The sequence below is a fragment of the Carassius carassius genome, chromosome 49 (genome assembly GCF_963082965.1).
Source record: "Carassius carassius chromosome 49, fCarCar2.1, whole genome shotgun sequence".
In the NCBI taxonomy this organism is placed as follows: Eukaryota; Metazoa; Chordata; class Actinopteri; order Cypriniformes; family Cyprinidae; genus Carassius; species Carassius carassius.
This window is the reverse complement of record NC_081803.1, coordinates 6580572-6599292: the sequence shown is the minus strand read 5'-3', so window position 1 is coordinate 6599292 and position 18721 is coordinate 6580572. Positions and strand designations below refer to the sequence as shown.

Sequence of the window (18721 nt, the reverse complement as noted above, 5' to 3'; positions counted from 1 at the left end):
GGATGCTTACAGAAGGGTATAGATATTTAAATATATGGAAATGTATTTATTATTAATATATCTCAATCTATGTGCTTCTGTATGGACTGAATTCTTTCAATCATATTTCGCTGTATATCCTATGTTTTTATTAACAATCTGGGTGTATTACTGTTCATATTTGCTTGTTAATAAATTAACTGAATTCATTTCGAGTATGTATTCATCATTCACAGCTGCTGAAACAGCCTTTAAATTAGTTTGGGCATATGAGGACATAAATTAAGTTCAAGTACTGCATGTCCGCCCATAGAATAATTATAAAAAATGACCAACTGATTACCAGCACACGACCACCGATCCGCGACGTTGCCACGACGTTGCAGTTACTTACTGGCAACGTCACAAAGTTACGTTGTGGCGACGTATCTGGGAATTTCACTTTTCCGGTTGCCACGACGTAACTAATTACGTCGCCACGACGAAAGTTTGGTCACCAGATTACGTTGCAGTTACGTAACAATTACGTATTTGTGTTAGCTGGGCGCGCGGACAGGTGCGCGTGGTCAGTAGGCTTCAAAAGCAAAATTGCACATGTGCAGGCAGAGTGAAGAAGCTCATTGCTACTCGAACCTGTGCAATCCGTCAGTAAAAGAATATAAAGACAGTCAGATGTGCAATAATTATGGGCAATTGCAGAGCGGACCAGCAGCCTGCGCATTCAGAAGTATAAATTGAAGAAGTCTGCGTCCGCGCTGGCCGTGTCTGCATCCGGATTGCTCATGCGGAAAGTATACTGACACAGGCGTTACAATCGCAACTTCTTTGTGTTATTGCTTTCAAGCTGAATCTCACAAAATTGGTCAGCTCCCGACAGCATCAGGTGTTTTATTTATGGGGAGTAGAATTGTTTATTTCAATGAATGTGATAGATTATATATCATAATAGTTAGGCTATAATATTATAAATCAGGTTGGCTTGTATTGCGGACGTAATATTTAAATTATATGCGTAGACTTGCACTTAGACTCCTTGAGAATTTAAAGTTAGTTTAATAGTATTAAAATTCAAGTTTAAAAAAAGGTTTTAATTGCTTAAATTATTTTTTATTAATTAATAATATGTTATCATGTTTGTTCTTGTAAAAAATACGTGTTTATTCTTTAGGAAAACAAGGGAAAAAATAAGGGACAATCCTAATATTTGTTTTGCTTTATCTATTTATGTAAGCTACAATTATTCAAATAATAATAATAATAATAATAAAATAATGTCATTAAAAAAATACCATTGGCCTGAGTAATTTTGACCATTATAGAATTGTGACTTTAAAGATTAGTCATTTAGGTGGTAAAAATACTGTGAAATTAATAATGGCATAACATTTTAGAAATTAACAATGGCATTTAAGAGCAACCGAAGGTTTATGAAACATTAGCCAATAAAGCATTTTTTAAACAACGGAACTTAAAGTTGTGAACTAAAATATTATTTCAACCATACAGTGTGAATAAATAAAATGCATAATTTTCATAACATTTCATTATTCATAAAATGCATAAGGTTTCTGGTGTTTGGATTTGTAGGCTACTTCAATATAATGAGCTCCAAGTTTAAGAATAGCCCTAGACTAGTTTCTCTCTCTCTCTCTCTCTGTTTAACAGCATTAGCTCAATGATATACGTCTTCCTCCCGTTAGAATTTTCCTGCCTTGAGAGGAGAGAGAGAGAGAGAGAGAGAGAGAGAGAGAGAATAATTAATTTATTTGTTTGTTTCACATTAGGTATAAATGAAATAAAAGCTATAAATAAATAAAAAAAACTTTACATTGCGAATAAAAATTCCCGCACGGCAGCTCCCTATTAGTAGGTCTATATGTATGCAAAATACTTTAATGTATATTCAAAAATGTCAAACCGAATAAATTTATCTGGTCATGAGTAATCGCCTCCGTGGAAGAGCGCTTTTCGCTGCTTAGAGACCATCGGCGCGTATTTGGATTTTTAGATGACATTGCATCTCTCAAAGAAAAGGAGAATAGAATAGCCTTCAGGATTGCTTAGGACTGGAAAAGGCCCTGACTCATGGAGACTCGCGAAATGTTGATGGGCATGAATTGTTTGAAAAGCTGACTGCTTTGGGCAGACGCCTGCATGGTTGCTGGATCTAAACCACTGGATGCGCTTAAATTCATCTGTGAAAAAGGGATGGAAAACAATTTTCCAAATGTTTTTGTAGCATTGAGAGTGCTTCTCACTCTCCCCATCACTGTGAGCTATGGAGAACGCAGTTTCTCAAAGCTTAAACTGATAAAAATGATCTCCGAAGTACAAGTTTAACTCGAGGACCCAATCAAAGCGTTTGCCGCTCCGAAAGCCCGACGCGCACGCTTCTGAAATGAAGGTGTGTGAATGTGTGTATCAGTCAAGAAAACAATCGAAAACTCCAGTTTTGTGAGCTAAAAAGTTGAGTGCACATGTTTAGTTTCATTCTGTACACTATCTATTAGCCTATAAAACAGAATTTATACTTAGCTGTTGCATTGTGTAGGCTACCCTTTTCACCTTTTTGCAGAATGAAAAAATTAAAAACTCTGAAAACATGCTTGCACGTTTTTATTTATGTGTAATTTCATAGATTAAAAAAAAATTGTTTACATGCATCTTAAGGATCCGTAATTGTGAATGTGAGGGGGGCGGCACGATCGTGCTCTGCCTCTGCCTATAGCGGCATTTGAGCTTGCGCTGGCCCTGGGCTCATGATCAATAAGTTGTATTGGCCTCTATCTGATTCAGTAAAGTCAAACCGCAGACAGTGAAGCCTCGAGACCCGTGCGCTGTGAGGCGGGAACAGAGGATTCCGCTTGGTCTTAAAGCCTCCCGCAAACATCCACGATCACAAATAACAATGATTTTCGTAAAATAATGATTAATTATTAATTGATGATTTGTTATTATCATTATGGTCTTGTGAAAATAATAATACGGGCTGCGAGAAAATTATGAATACAAAGAGTAGCCTACTGCTGAGTGCAGGCATGTTTCAGCCCAGTAACACATCGTTCCTCAGAGCCAAAACACAGCCCACGTAGGAGGGGACGTTCTCGCGACCTTGTGCAACGTTCCCTAAAAGTTATCTAAAGGTAACGAAAGTTCCGAACCTTTACAGAACATTAGGGACGTTCTTGGAACGTCCTATTTTGGTTATGAAAGTGCTGCAGTTCAAGGTTCCTTAAATGACTTTAGGGGGACGTTCTATTTGAGGGCATTTTATGGTCACATAGCAAACGTTACAGAGAGGACATTTGAGACGTTAACAGAACGTTCTCGCATGGTCCTCTGTTGGTCATATAATAACGTTCCCAAAGTGACTTTAGGGGAACGTTCCATACTGGTTGTTATATGGTCATGAAACAACGTTACAAAGAGGACATTCGGGACGTGAACAGAACGTTCCCATACGGTTCTCTGTTGGTCATATAATAACGTTCCCGTTATTACTTTAGGGGGACGTTCGATATTGGTTATTATATGGTCACACAACAACGTTACAAAGAGGACATTCGGGATGTTAACAGAACGTTCTCGCATGGTCCTCTGTTGGTCATATAATAACGTTCCCAATGTGGTTGTTATATGGTCACACAACAACGTTAAAAATATGACAAATTAATGAACGCAAAGATGTATTAAATCTACATCTAATTAATGAAAATATTAAATAATAATACAATAAGTATTAAACTTATTTGTTAAATAATAACACTAACATGCTAGCCAATTTATTAGGTCCTCTCTGCTAATTTTGTGGGTAGGATTTGATATTTGTTACTTCAAAATAAAAACTATGGCTTTTACTCTACAGATCTAAAATCCTTGATGTGTCCATAAATCCCTTATTAACAAATAGACATACAAAACAATACAATGTCATAGATCAAGGCAACGTGAAAATAAGCGATGCATAAGTGATGCAGTTCAATTTTTCACCACATTTACATTGGAAAATTGTGGAGTTTTGTGGAGCTCTGACACTGTTTCATAGCACCCGCTTCGAAGTCGTGCGTTAATTTTGAATTTATTAAGCGCACTTTACAACTTACGACACATTTACCATTTATTATTTTCTATATAAATGTCGATATAGCCTACTGTACATTTCTATACAAATATTAAAAATGAATATTTTGGTGAGGCACTGCCACACCCGCGGCTGACTGTATTCAGAAGGGAGAGCTGCAGCCCAATTCAACTGTGAGCCACTGCTGCTGGTGCATCGTCCTTTCTTTATGTGCGGAGTGGGGAGCGCGCGCACTGCAGGGCATGGAAGCGGCCATGCAGTCGCTTGCATTTTTTTCCTGTCAACAGTGTAAACTACTTAAAATACTCAATTTTTGGTCATAAGAATAATACATTATTTAAAGCTTTTATTTGTGTAAACTCACAATATCAAGAAAACTTTAGCAAAATAAACCACCACAAAAAGGACTGTTTTAAATCTGCTATGAATATGAAGTTTGCAGATTGTTGTAGGCTATTGTACTGTATCTTCTATAAAGATGAATATTACATTTCGTTAATTTAAAAAGCACGTTAATGTTGTATAAATAAATAAACTTTTGTTCTGTTAGATGTGTTTTGGCTAGTTTTTGTCAGGCGCGGATATATGGGTGGGCCTGGGTGGGCAGATTGACTGGTGGCCCACCCAATCAGATTAATAAAAACAATTAATTTTTTTAATTTTAATAATAACAAATTAATAAATAATTTAATTTTAATAGTTTCATGAGGACATTTAAGTAAAGTAGCTACGAAAAATAGCTACAAAATAAAAATATTATGTCGGCATATCACGTGTCAGTCCAGTGATGCTATCATGCAACACAGCTGGTTCTCTTGTGAATTTGTTTTCTGCACGGGCCGGCCACACGCTCTCCGTGCGCGCACTGACTTAAAAGTGGCGTAACACCACTGTTACACTGTTACACTGTGAAACACACATACTCCGTGTGCAGTGCGTGACTGATCCACGACTGTAGGCTACCACAAACACATACTCACTATTTGTATTTCAAATCCAGAAGTTATCAGAAACTTTTATTAAAAAAGTAAAAAAAAAGGGTTGTCAGCATTGCGATTCTCTTTGTACATATACACTCTTTAATAGACGTTTTAACACAATTTAAACAACGTATTCAGCGCTACTTATATAGATTTATATATTAAGTTGCTCAAACAAGTGGTAAAATATTTAACCATGTAGTACTTCGCAAAATCGCAAACATTTCAAATCTTAAAATTGACAAAAACAGCCGACTAACATGCCTTTTCTTTTGCATTTAAGTTTTAATACAATAAATATTGCATGTCACAAAGAAATTGTTTTTTCACATCCACCATGAATGAGACGAGAGTTGTTCATTATGTCACCTTGTTGAAGTAAATTTTATTTTTCCTTGCTTTACCCCAGTCCTAAAGTAAAAAAAAAGATGACTGTGTAAAAGAGTATAAATAAATTAAATGCATTTATGGTGAGATTACTACATTTTATTTAATTAAACGCATTTATGGTGAGATTATTATATTTTCATGTCAATCTGTGTTCATTTTGACCACGAACCATGCACCGTCAGCCTGTCACTTTAATTCAGCGCGTGCAGCACATCAGAAATAGACTCGGTGCGGAAACGATCTCTGCACTGCACCGCACATGGAACGGATCGCCGGACCGCATCCGCGCGCAGTGTGAAAGCTCTATAATACAGAGCCCGGGAATCATGTGTATAAGATTAAAAAACCCGAGGCCCCTCTGTATATTCACCAGGCCCACCTATTAATGACGTTCTGTATCCGCCACTGGTTTTTGTATGTTGTATAATTATAATAGGCCTATATGTATCTAGGTAATGAAAAAAAATAAAATAATAATAAATAAATAAATATATAAATATATATATATACATACAAAAGGAAAGCAGCTGCTTGAACCTCATTCTGGGAGAAGACTTATTTATTTATTTTTTACCATGAAGAAAAAAATCAATCGGATGAGTCAGGTTCTGCACATCTGAGAAGAAGAAACAGGTAAGACGTTTTTAATCTTATACATTACAATAATGAACGATTTTTCATGAGAAATGTTCGCCTATCTATAATACGAATAAAACACGACAATTTTACAACCGGGAAATATGACCTATTGGGTTTATTTGCACTTAAACATTTTTAAATAAATTGTAAAAATAATACTAAATTACAATTATTATAATATGAATTATTTATTAGTAAATAATACTAAATTATATGTATATATATTAATTTATACTCATTTAATTTATATATTTGAATTCTAATGTATTATTTCTTGATAACAGGCGCTGCTAAGTATAACACACCGTTGCCATGAAAAACAAAGTGTTGCTATGGACGCAGGTATCTAGACGGAAATGGCTATTTTCTTTATTATTTTCTTTATTATTTTCTTTATTATTATTTTTCACATTATCCATTACATAATATAACGTAATTATTAGTATTATAACGCAATATATCATTATATAAATATACATTTTTTTTTTATAAAAAAAAAAAACGTTTAACACCTATATAGGTCACAAATTCTAAATCTGGCAGCGGGTATATAAGCTGGGGTCTGTGACCATCGCGCTCACACCTCTCACTCACTCAGTGGACATCCCAACTGGACATCCCAACTGTCAGTTTCTCTGAGGTAATTCTTCTAATTAACCATTCTATTTAAATTAAAAACACAAAACAAAATGACATATAATGTACGTTACATGATATAAATAATAATAATATGGAATTATAAGGACAGTAACGTTAGCTTTTGAGCGAAATTTTCTCATGGTAAAACGGCCGTTTCCACAAGAAATTGAATAAATTGTCATAAAATTGACGGACTTTCTTTTCCAGTAATAAATGTACCACATTTACTCAGACAAACTGTTTTTCCGTCTTTTTCTTTAACTTTATACCACTGGTCCGCACTGTCATCGCCGTTATTTGTCGTTAAATACCGTTATGTTTACGTGACGTCATTTGCTCTAAAGAAGTAGCTTATCCTTTTCAGATAAGCTCATTAATTTTTTAGGGTCTGTCATGTTAACATTAGCTACTTTAAAATAAATTATGAATACAATTAATATCATTATTGTAAATTATACTTTATTTGAAAATTAACGCGCCTTCTCACAGGCTTGGCTGTGAGCTCGCGCGCGTCCCTCAACCTCCGCACGAGCGCGACGGTGCCGTCATCACAGTGGGCGCGAGACCCCATTTCGCGCAAATGTGTGCACGGCATTTTTTGTAACTGCACGAAACTCCGCTTCTAGAGGTGCACGACTTCGAGCTTATTCTGGCCAAACAGCCAGCACCCAGTTTGCGCTTGCATTTAAAAAAAAGAGCCTAGAAATAAGCAGAAAAAAAAGAAGAAATAAGCCTTTTTGGTAAAAATAAAGGTCCATGTTTAACAAAACATAACAAAACCAGAACAAACTATAAATACATAAATACAAAACACACAAACAAAATAAAATAAAAATAAAATAATAATAATAATAATAATAATTATAGTAATAATTATAGAAATTAAACTTTAATGCACAACCGGTTAGGCAATTCACAATTCAGGCATTGTATCTAATATCATCTGTATCCTTTGAAGTAACAAGTGTAAATAAAATTGTCCCACGTCTACGTATATGTGATTTCAATTCACTTTGTCTCTTGTCTGTGCTTTCCAGACCCTGCCCTACAGACAGATTACCATGATGTCATCTCAGAAGGTAGGCTTGTCTTGCAAAAAAGGTTTTCAAATTTACAGCATATTGCTGCCATGCCAGAAAAGGAATCGATTTCACAGCAATGTGATAAGTTCAATGTTATATCAAGATGTTTTTCACCTTATAATGTGGCGTGAAAGATCACTGTATTTGCCTAAAAATGTACGATCTTTAGGTTTTTTACTTAAATAACATGCGTGTACACATTTGCAGAGAAAAAAACACATAGCTGTGTCACACAACTGGATGCCTGCAGAAGCTAGGAAAAGAGAATACAAACGACTATGGCAGAGGGTACAACGGAAAATGAGAAATGTGCACATTAACGCAGCTGGTCCTAGTACTGTGCTAAACAATGAAGCACACAATCCCAGGGACACTATGCCAATCTGGAACCCAGGCCTAAAAAATGCAATGACTGGAGAATCTAATAGTGACAGCGATGAAATGTCGTTTGTCAATACTGACATCAGTGCAGTCACATCACTACAACATACAATGGCAGAAGACACAGAGAATATGGTTCTTGAATATTCCAGTAGTGACATGGATGGAGAGTTTTTTCAGAATACTGCCAACATTGATATGCCCACTGAAAATTTAGAAGAGGAGTTAAAGAGGTGGATCAATGAATATAATATCAAGCACAATGCTGCAGAAAAACTGCTCAAAATTCTCAGGATCATTAGACAAATGCAGTGCCTTGCGTTTGAGAGCTACATGCACCAGCTGAAGAAGATGGTTAGATCAGGAAACCATGTTCTAGTCCAAGCAGCAAAACGGCTCCAAGAACGTTCACAGATTCCTATACAAACATGTGAAGAGAAACCAATACAATTGAAACATCCTAATAATGTTTACATTGTTAGCCCAACATCCTGGTGTGAAGTTCTGGAGAGGACCAACTCCGGAAAGCTCTTATGTAGAGTATTCTCGCACTTAATGTCGTACCTTACGAACCATGTGACTCGATGATCTATGGAGCCTATGTATGTGGTCCATCAAAGATGGAGATACTGGACAAGGCAAACTTGCAAGGAAGGGCAATGATCCTTGAGGATGGGCATGGCCGCAAAGTTGTCTTTTCTCTCCTTCATGACCTTGATTAATGAAATATGGAAATATGTACATAGTTAGTATTATTTTTTTTTCTGTCATTGCTTTAATGTCTTAACTTAGATTTCATATACTGAATATTGACCGTCTTTTCTAAGGAGTGTCTGTTCTTCTGTTTGTAATGTAGGTTGGATTTTACATAGTTATTTTTGAACAAGAAAATGCAATTGCTGTGGCGCCTGCATTATGGGTAGAGGAGGTGAATGGGGTAAGGGTACATGCGCACACACACACACACACACACACACACACACACACACACACACGTAATACCGGAAATAACATATTCCCTGAAATGTTTTAGGTTCTGATTTGCTACTGGCCCCGTAGAAACGCTGCTGCCATGGCAAAGGCCTCCCAAAGGCCAGATAAGGAGCTCTGGAAGCGGCACAAAATAAGAATACTCTCCGAGACTGGTGAGAAAACTGAATAAATATATAGTCATATGAAAGTACACTGCCTTTACACAGTAAAATGATTACAAAAACTAAAAAGATAACTCAAATTTACTCTGTCCTTAGACAACTATAAGACAGCCAGAGAACGAGCCAAAAAAGCTGTAGAAAGTTCAAACGTGGACACAGAAGAAGAGGTGCTAAAAGAGCGGAAAAAAAAAGTACCATCAAAATACTGGACCGAGAGTGAAGGTAAACATATGCGATTGCTTTTTGTCATACATTAGTCCACTATTTATGTATAAAAATCATGCCATGATTACAGAGAAAACTACTCTATAAAACTAAACTATATATAAACTGTTTCATCCTGAATGAATAGAAGAATGTGAGATTCCTACCAAAAAAAGGAGAAAAATGTCAACATCCTCTCAGAAGCCATCAAGCCTCCCAAAGCCTCCAAGTTGTAAGTAACAGATTTAACTTTTGGTGTAATTTCTTGTGTTGTGTTGATTTGATGGTGGTGCGTCAGCGTCAATTAGTGAACAGGCAAAATAAGTGCATTGCCAGCTGACGGGAAGAAGCTATTTTGTGTGAAATACAGTACAAACAAATTTCTAATGGAAATCCTATTTTAAAAAAGTTTTGAATTTGGTTGGAGTGTCTTATATTGTGTGAGTTGCAGGTTGGTATTTTTTGTCATGGCATTTTGTGTAAAAGTACTCAACTCCCCTGAACTGAGTTTATCGCATGCTTTCAATGTCTGTTTTTAGACAAACCACCTACTGACATCACAGCTCACTCACCTGAGGAAGATGAGCCATCCCTTCCAAATCTTTCAGCTAATAATACTTTTCATGGTATGCATTTTTAATGTTGATATTCTATTCATTTGTTAAGATAAATGGTTCAATAAATTAAGATTATGGCTGCATTTTCTAATCTCAATCTCTGTTACCTTAAATTATACATTCATCTCTGTAAAGCTGCTTTTAAACAATCTGCATCGTTAAAAGCGCTATATAAATGAAGATGACTTGACTTACTATCCAAATTAGACCAGCTATTGCATCTGGCAATACAGTCATGCCAATGTCTATATTTTATTTCTTGAAGTACCACACATATGCCTGAATACTAAGCAAATAACTAAATGTCAAGATGAACCCCCCCCTTCCATCATCATCATCTCACCCATCTAAATTTTTCAGATTTCCAGCATCTCATCGAACAATCTGAGCAGCGGATGCTCCTCGCAATTGAGAGAATGTCAACAGATATTTCCAATTCTATTTAGCGTCTGATCCAGGCTATTCAACAGAATCGTCCTGGTCCGGCAACCATCACAACACCACCACAGGAGACCATTGAGAGGCCCTGCAAAACATTGCAGGAGCTGCAAGCTTTCCTATTAAAACTTGAGGGCCCAGAAGGGAAAAAAAGGATGGTATGTTGATATAGCACAGGGGTCAGTAACCTTTTTGTCACAAAAGTGACATTTTTAAGTTCAAAATGTAGATCTGTGTGCATGTAGGCTAAATTATCAGAATTAAATACACCTCTCGCATTTGCTTGTGTGTCAGCAGTTACCCTGCTCCATGTGGCATTGCAATACTAACATTTGCTTTATTTATCTTTATATGTTGCATAGATACAGTTTTTGAGCCTGATGGGAGGTAGCAACATTGGAGACGCTGTGAGGAGAATCCTTCGGAAAATAGCCACCAATGAGGCCTGGTCAAATTACAGCCTGAAAGGCCGAAAAGGAAAACTGACCTTCATTGGGACAGCCCTCCACCATATTGTTTTAAGTATGCTTTTCAAAACTTCTCTCTTCTTTTCACTTCATCATGCAACTTTTTAAAGAGCAAATGATAAACAGAAAAATGTCTGTACTTACCCTGTACCTTCGAATAATTTGTTTTCTCGTTTTTGACTTCTAAACGAAAAAAAAAACAAGTAAAAAAAAAAAAAAATCATTTTATTCAGCAAGGATGCATTAAATTGGCCAGAAAAGAGAGTTAAGATTTACATTTCAAATAAATGCTGCTTTTTTTTCTTTCATTCATCAAATAACCCTGAAAAACACAAAAATGTGAAGAAGCACAACTGTTTTCATCACTAATAATCATAAATGTTTCATATGGTTTTAGTTTTACTTATTCACTTATTCATATTGCTCATAAAGTGTACTTTTGGATGTCAAAACTTTATTACAATAAACTAAACAAATAAATGTAAATGTAAATATGAGAATTTAAAAAATAAGAAAATAACAGATGCATTGTGATATAGGTGACAAAATATTGTGAGAAAATATGAATATGAAGTTATTTAATGAGCTTCCTCACTTAACCAGTTATCTGTGCTTCCTCAGCAATGAAGTTCCACATTTCCGAACACGAAAATGCATGCAGCAAATAAGCCGTTCACAATATTTTCTTCAGTTAACTCCAAATTTCTCCCACATATTGGACTTGATTTTTGATGACGTATTGTCTACAACTTTACAAACTCCTCCACTAGCTATTCTTTTCTTAAACTCCTCAGAATCCATCTCGACGACTGCAAGCAGATAGCGCGCGCGGTTATGATGAATTTTTAAAAGTGGAAGTATAGTTAACGTTATAGATTCCTGGGAGGGCGTGGCACGTGGACACAAATAAACTGATATGGAATTTAAATTGTTTTATAAAAAATTATTTTATCAACTTGAAATACAGGCATATTTTTGTAGATGTGTTCCTAAAAATATGCATTACGTTTGCATGTGATTGTTTTAAACCCATGTTTCCCCCGTGTCCGACCCGACCTGCACCCGTATCCGACACAGGTGGATATTTTTCATCCGTTTGAGCAAAAACCTACAGGTACCCCTACAGGTACCCGAACCCGTGCAGGACTCTAGCTGTAAACTACACCATATAGGCCTATGCTTATATTTAATTTATATTATATTTAATTTCACGAAAACACAAAAACATTTGCAATATTACAAATACAAATTATTGTAAACTATCACAAGACCCATTTATGAATTAGTTAATTAGTTTTTCCGATTACAAAATCAAGTCGTTATTTTAGTAGCATGAAAAAAACAATAGGATTATAAATTAATATCTCACTTACATATACAGTTTTCCACGAGTGAATTCAGTGAAATCCAGATTGTGTCTGTCTCTGTCTGAGGCGGCACTGGCGTGAACGCGGCAAAAACTCCCGCAAACCAGCAGTTTTTTTTTCTTAATTCTTATCTAAACTCATATGATTGGTTATTGCATCATGAGCTCATCAGATTCGTGTCTGATTGTTTATAATGCTCAACGCTTAAATAAAAATTCATATTTTGCATGTCATAACTGCCTACTGTAATATGGCTTAACACTTTTAATTTATTTTCACATTTTATGTCAATAGTGATAATCGTCATATATTTATTTAGATTATTTTAAACCCCTTGTAGAATATGCATTTGTATCCATTTTGGAGGGAGCAGGGCAATTGCGTCAACAGCAATATTATTTCCACATCGCGCCGTTCCCCGGTGCTGTCCGAGGCGATGGTGCTGAATCGGTTGATCAATTCTTATTTTAGAATCAATTATTCTCTCGTGCAGGGCTGCTTCACTGCGTTATGTGAAAAAGCGTTGTTCTTTATAAAAGTACTACAGAAATAGTTGAAATCGCATCTATTAGGACTAATGGGATATTATAACAAATATAAAATAAAAATATAAAATAATCCAAACTATAAAAATACCTATAATAGCCTAGTCTACATATTTAAAAATGTATAACAATAACGTCATAATAATGGTCCATTTTAAATGTTTAAGTGTCTCTTTTTTCAATTTTTGTTCGGTGGAGCTGTGACTATTGTTCTTGTAAAAACTTTTCAGCATAGTTTTGAGCCCTGAGACTTTTCACATTTATTTTGTTACATTTTTTTTTTCTCTTCTAGGTGCTTGTGCCAAACAATTTCCGAAACACACAGAAAAGGAAATTGATACATGTATAGGGGAAACCCAAGTTGGTCGCAACACCTGTAAGTTGTTTTATTCACTGAGAGCTCTCTCTCTCTCTATTCTCTAGAATAACATAACTGTTTTGATTTATTTACTTAGTACCGGTACTTATAAACAAAGTGGAGTTAAAAGTAATTAAAAAGTTGTTGAAGTGATTGGTAAATATAATGTTTAATTTTTTCAGGCAGCGGAAGAAGAACTTCGGGCACCTCCTGAGGATGGAGACAGTGACTGATACACATACACACACACACACACACACACACACACACACACACACACACACACACACACACACACACACACACACAGTATATATTTAATATAAATTATTGTTTTTGTTATTTGTTGTTCACCATTTACGCAACATAAAATGAATATAAATATGTGTTCTTTTTGTTATTACTGTTTCCTAATATTTGTGTGTGTGTATAATATATATATATATAATTTATGTAATATATAATTTATTTATAATCTGTTTTTGTTCACACAAAATAAATGACTGATTTTATCTTTGAATGTGTTAAACGTGCATGCTTATTCCTGTTTAAAGTTCTGAAAGAACAAGTGTTTTTTGCAGTAAAATTCTAGTTTGGTTCCCTACAGGTCCTTGAGACCAGTGGGGACGTTCTGAAAACGTTCACATAACGTCCTGAATGTTCTGTGAAGGTCCTCAAAATAACGTCCCCCAACCCTTTAAAGAACTCCACATCATGACCGTCTACGAACGTTCCCGGAACGTTACTAGGCGACGTCCTTGACACCAGTGGGGACGTTCTGAGAACGTTCTGGGAACATCACATTTGCAAATATAACATGGTCCCCTAAACGTTCCGATAACGTCCTGAATGTTCTGTGAAGGTCCGCAAAATAACGTCCCCCGACCCTTTAAAGAACTCCACATCATGACCGTCTCCGAACGTTCCCGGAACGTTACTAGGCGACGTCCTTGACACCAGTGGGGACGTTCTGAGAACGTCCTTGGAACGTAGCATTTCTAGCTGGGAGACCGAATTCTGTTCAGCTGGAGGGGGTTGGGTTTTGGGTAGTTATTCATGGCTTGTGGGGGTCGAGATAAAAGTGTGAATTGCTCTTTCATATGGACAGAGGCTTTCACTTGCTGAACCGGTTTATATACAACTGTTGTTTTGCCTATATTCACAGTGCTGGTTCTCTCCGACGAGAGAAATGCAACATTCACACATTACACTATTCCTTTTCGTCTAAAAACATTTCAAGCTTTCAGTAGGTATATTTTTAATGTAACTATGTGAGACACAACGATATTATGTTAATTAAAAAATTATACATTCATTATCATGAAAAATTAAAGTGATGAGACGGCGCCTCCCTGTCATTAATGCACATTAATAATTTTTGCACAAACACTTGAATATGAGCTTCTTATCACGAGTAAAATTCATGCCAACAGCCAACATATTTAGCTTGATCAGAAGGTTGACTGCAAGAGTACAGCGTTGTTGGATGTTAAGAGTTTGTCTGTTTCTTTTACTGATTATTTTCGGGTTAAAGCATGATTTAAACAGATTCACACTCAATCGCTTTCGCAATAATGCGTTCAAACAAATGTAATCTTACAGTGCTACATTATCAGCATGCTATCTGATTTTGAAATCTTGAAGTTAATCGATCTGTTTAGATAAAAAAAAAAACGGACAAAAATATACTGTTATTTTCATCACAAACTAAATTTTCACAGCAGAAAGCAGCAATTAAAGATGTAATGCTTACAATGTTATTAGTTTGGCATGTGATAGGCTATAGGGGAAACAGTTAACACAAAATAGCTTAAGCCACTTTGAAACTCTCCAGTTATTTTATTATTATTATTATTATTATTATTTTATATGCTATGTTATGTTTCTGGTATCAGAGCGCGTGGAGGGGAAGTTGTTGCTTCTCACAGACTCTGCTGCAAGTGAGAGAGATGTTTCACCCGACGAAATGAAGACGACCGCGCGAACACAAGCACAGCACATCCGCCGAAAATCAACCTGCAGCAATGCTCGTTCATCGACTCGCCAAGCTTTACTTTTGTAGGTCGCATCATGGCAGTGAATAATTCGATAATATGACCATGCAGTCAATACAGATATTTAATAAAAACATTAAAACAAGCAGGGCTGTAAAATAAAACAATAAAAAAACACATGCCAGGTCTACACCGGACACAAGTGGAACGATCCAACAAAAGACAACAGAACCCAGTGATGGATGCACTGGACTCGATCCCCATCAGTGAACTGATGCTCGTTCTGTTTATGATGAAATGTTCTGACACTGTGTTCAGATGATTTGACACTATAGTGTGATGTCATCAAGTTTAGTATGGAAGCAGATTAATCTCAAATATAATTCACGCAAAAAACATGATTCACACATGCGTAGACAATTTTACATGCATGAAACCTAATTCACGTACACACAAAAAAATATCCACGTGCGTGAAAAAAAAATATATTCACAAAAAGCAATTCACATGCGCAAAATAAAATTATATACTCATAAAATACATTTCACAAATGCAAAACACAATTCGTAGATATACAACTGTGCACAAAAACCTTTGAATGTGTAAAAAGAGTGTATCCTTGCATTTGAATGTGCAAATCGTCATTCACGTACGAATCGCCTTAGATATGTGTGTGTGTGTTTTTGAGACTTTCCTGGCAGCATAACACTCATAACACAGAGCAGTCGTACTCTTTAGCCAATCAGATTTAAGCTTATCAATCGACCAATCAGTATCACGTAAGGGCGGGCCTACCTGCATGTTACGTCATCAGCTTTCGACCAGTTCATGGCTGAGCAGGGGTAAGTGCAGTTAATCGTTCATTTCTGTTTAGAAGTTAGAGATCAGTTGCAGCAATAGTTTATTAACTGCTGTTTAGTCGACATGTGAATGTAAACATTTATTTTTAGTACTGATGGATTTTCATGTCCTGTCCACCACACATTCAACTGATGATAATGTATGTAACGACTTGCATATAGGAGACATGTTTTGATCTGCATATATTATGTAGTTTTATTGTTTCAGATTTCCAAGACAGATGATATATGAAGATGCAGACAACCAGTACTGTGATCTTACCATTTCTACTGTAATTCTTTATAAAAAGTCATGTTGCAAGCAATCCATTTTGACAGTTGTTTCAACAAGTGGTTGCAAGTGATGCATTGTTATTGTATTAATTTGTCTCCTGCGGACTTAATGTACACGCTTTAGGAATAAATCCTTGCCATGCATGCATTATTAAATGTTCTTGTAAGAATTAAAAGATTCAGACATAGTTCAAATTGTACACGTTTTATTAATTTGAAAGTTTCCGAATCATTTGGGAATAAAATATATAAAATGACTTGATCATGATTAATGTTCCTGTTACATATGATCATGAACTGACAGTCTAAACTGTGAAGCACAATATTCAGTACAGAGAAATATACGTCTCTTCAGGAGTTGTGAGATCCATTCAGAGTGTACTTTGCTTTTAAAGTATATAAATATAATTGCAATACATCAAGTGAAAAGTTAAAAAATGAATTGTGTTCAGTCCGGTCATCAGTAGACCTCTCTGTTAGGACATATAAGATTTTGTCCTGATATTTAAAGTACTAAAACCCTATAGTACAAGAGGTGCAGACAGAGGATGTGGGAAATTAAGTGATGGTATTTGAATAGAGTTTACTGAGTAATCTTAGTCGCATAATCTTAATTGCCTCTCTATGATAAGTACCTTTGTCTTATCAGCATAAAATCAGATTTGCCTATTTTACTAGGCAAAGTAAAATGAATGCTTCACAATATTGTCCTGTGAGACCTTAAGATGACAATAAAAACCTTATTTAAAAACCTTGACATTACAATACAGCATAAGGAAATTAATGTTGAATATATTGGTAACAGTCTACAATAAGGTACAATAACTAGTTAACATTAGTTCATGTATTAAATAACCATGAGCAATACATTTGTTGCTGTGTTTGTTAATCTTTGTTAACGTTAGGTAAAAATACAGCTGTTCAGTGTTGGTTTACAGTGCATTTACTAATGTTAACAAGATTTTAATGAAGTATTAGTAAATGTTAACATTAACAAAAAATAATAAAGGCTGTTCACGTGCAGTTCATTGTTAGTTCATGTTAACTAATGAAACTTTTTAATAAAGTGTTACCAATTAAGACATAAATACAAAAAAAGTATAAAAGAGAATATAAAGAAACAACATGAATTAAGATGTTCGTGACTGCTATCCAGATGTCACACCAAAGGTGAGTAATCCTGAAAAATGCAGGGAAACAAGTGTTAATAATAATTTAACATCACAAACAAATGGCAAAAAAAACACTGGCTGCTCATAAAATAGGTCTATTCACTATTTAAAGAACAATCTCGATGGGTATTGACCACAGATGATTGTTTTGCAATCATTAGCGTGATTGTAGCTGTGAGAGCTGTCTGTACCTTCAGCTAAAATACAACAAAACAAGCATCAATCTTCTTCATTTTTGACACGATATGGGACATCTGATTACAACAACACTTGCTTACATCAGTTAATAGTTCATAAACTATTGCTTCAACTGATCTCTAACTTCTAAACAGAAATGAACGATTAACTGCACTTACCTCTGCTCAGCCATGAGCTGGTCGAAACCTGATGACGTAACATGCAGGTAGGCCCGCCCTCACGTGATACTGATTGGTCGATTGATAAGCTTAAATCTGATTGGCTAAAGAGTACGACTGCTCTGTGTTATGAGTGTTATGCTGCCAGGAAAGTCTCAAAAACACACACACACATATCTAAGGCGATTCGTATGTGAATGACGATTTGCACATTCAAATGCAAGGATACAATCATACATTTTAAACATTCAAAGGTTTTTGTGCACAGTTGTATATCTACGAATTGTGTTTTGCATTTGTGAAATGTATTTTACAAGTATATAATTTTATTTTGCGCATGTGAATTGCTTCTTGTGAATATATTTTTTTTTCACGCACGTGGATATTTTTTGTGTGTACGTGAATTAGGTTTCATGCATGTAAAATTGTCTACGCATGTGTGAATCATGTTTTTTGGGTGAATTATATTTGAGACTAATCTGCTTCCATAGCTTAGACACACTTTTCGCTGTGGGGCACAGATGACAACTCTCGTGTGACGCGTCCGGTGTAGACACAGACAGTGACTGCTCTATTTACAAATAAGTTCTATAAGAAAAAAAAATAAAAATAAAAATAAAAAATCTAAACCAGTGGCATAACGAGATGGAAATATAAACTAGAAAAAATATTAACAGGTCCTCCGTCCATGACACTGACTCACAGCGGAGCTGGCAGTTTTAATCTGAACAGCTCTTAAAGCTGA

The 18721-nt window shown here is 35.6% G+C and overlaps 1 long non-coding RNA gene across 2 annotated transcripts; it reads left to right on the top strand.

Annotated features, from left to right (window-relative positions):
- The first annotated feature begins 9678 nt into the window (after positions 1 to 9678).
- Positions 9679 to 13315, top strand: LOC132132164 (uncharacterized). Of its 2 annotated transcripts, XR_009429017.1 has the most exons (4): positions 9679 to 9761; positions 10069 to 10155; positions 10947 to 11106; positions 13256 to 13315. It is a non-coding gene; the product is annotated as an uncharacterized LOC132132164 (long non-coding RNA). The 2 variants fall into 2 exon arrangements; XR_009429016.1 differs by lacking the exon at positions 13256 to 13315 and having other exon boundaries at positions 10947 to 11182.
- The last annotated feature ends 5406 nt before the right edge of the window (positions 13316 to 18721 follow it).